This window comes from Galeopterus variegatus, unplaced genomic scaffold (genome assembly GCF_000696425.1).
Source record: "Galeopterus variegatus unplaced genomic scaffold, G_variegatus-3.0.2 Scaffold3723, whole genome shotgun sequence".
Lineage (NCBI taxonomy): Eukaryota > Metazoa > Chordata > Mammalia > Dermoptera > Cynocephalidae > Galeopterus > Galeopterus variegatus.
Window position 1 is genome coordinate 87,642 of NW_007729834.1, and position 1,762 is coordinate 89,403.

Here is a 1,762-nt window from a genome sequence, read left to right on the forward strand (position 1 = left end):
CCAATATTTTCTTGAGTTTTAGTATTACTAATTATAAGCTCATTTGGAAATAAATCTATATGAAAAATTACAAAAGTAAGTTAATCTTGACCATATCTTAACATTCAGTTTAATTTTCATCTAGTCCTTTTTAAAAAATATAATTGTTTATGTAATTGAGAACATACTGTATAGTTTTGTATCTGATTTTTTTTCATTTAACATTGCATTGCAAATATTTTCTCATATCATTAAAATTCAATGACTTCTTTATATTCCATTTTACGTTTTACATAATTTGATTAATTATGCCTTTTTCTGACATTTAAAAAATTTTTATTTATAAATAATAAGGCTGTAATGAACATCTTCTTGCTTAACTATTAGTCCATATTTTATTTCATTTCTTATAATAATCTCTAATAATTCTTTTGAAATATGAACTGAAAACAAAGAGATGTGGTATTTGAGCTCTTTTATGTTAATATATTTTTGCAAACATGTATTGGATATACCACTTTGATATCAAACAAAAATAAATAAGAGCAGTATAGTCTAGTATTGAACTAGAAATATAAGTAATTTTTAACAAATGGTAATAAGTACACTAGTAGAAGTGTGTGCGACAGAGATGAAAAATTACAACCAGATTTCAATCAGGCATACAGATTATCTTTTGGTTGGCACTCATATTTTAAAATATTTTGTTTTTTCTGATTTTTTAAATAAGAAATTTTTACATAAATAGGTGGATTGGTAGCTTGTCTTAAAAATTAGGTAGTCTTGGTAACTCTGGGTTTACACTTTTGCATGGCAATCATCCATTATAACTGAGTAGTGGCTGCCCCCTTTACATAGGCCATGTTCTCTCCAGTTTGTCACAGACTCCACAAGGCCCCCTTTACCAATATTGATACCCTGCCTGGACCTTGTAGGAATTTGAGCTTGTAATCCCTGATACATAATGAATATATGTTTATATGTAATTCACAGACTCCACAAGGCCCCCTTTACCAATATTGATACCCTGCCTGGACCTTGTAGGAATTGGAGCTTGTAATCCCTGATACATAATGAATATATGTTTATATGTAATACAGAGAAGGCTTTTTGATTCAGAAATTTATATTTTCAGTCTCATCAATTATTTCTAAAATTCAAGAACAGTTCAGAGTTAGCCTATTGATTGAGAGTGATTATAAAAGTAATCTAGTGCCAATGCATCATTAAGCATTTTAGCTTGAAACAACCCCCAAATCATTGGGAAACTGTCTTGTATTTAAAGATCATTAAAGAAGGGACATTTTTCTTTTTGAAGATAGAGATCACCATTCTGCTATTAGAGAAATGGGAAATCAGTGGAGAGCAACTATATATTTCTAATTATTAAAAGGTAATGAAGTCCTCGTAGTTTTCGATGTTAGAGTATATTTAAGAGCTAAAAAGAAATTAAAATACTTTTCCTTAATTAGTCCTCTCTTTCTTCTCTACATTCCTAATATGCTGTAAGTTGAATCAATATGACCAGCCTTTTAGAGCTGACCTGATTAATTCCTTGTCATTAACTAAAAGTAAGCATAATGAAACATAATGAGTCCATTTTTTAAATAACAACTTTATTGAGATATAATTTACATACTTTAGCATTCACCCTTTGAAAGTGTACGATTTAGCAGTTTTTGGTATATTCACAGAGTTGTACAACCATCACCACTATCCAGTTTTAGAACATTTCCTCAGTCCAAAAAAGAAACCCAATAACCCATTAGCAGCCACTCTTCAT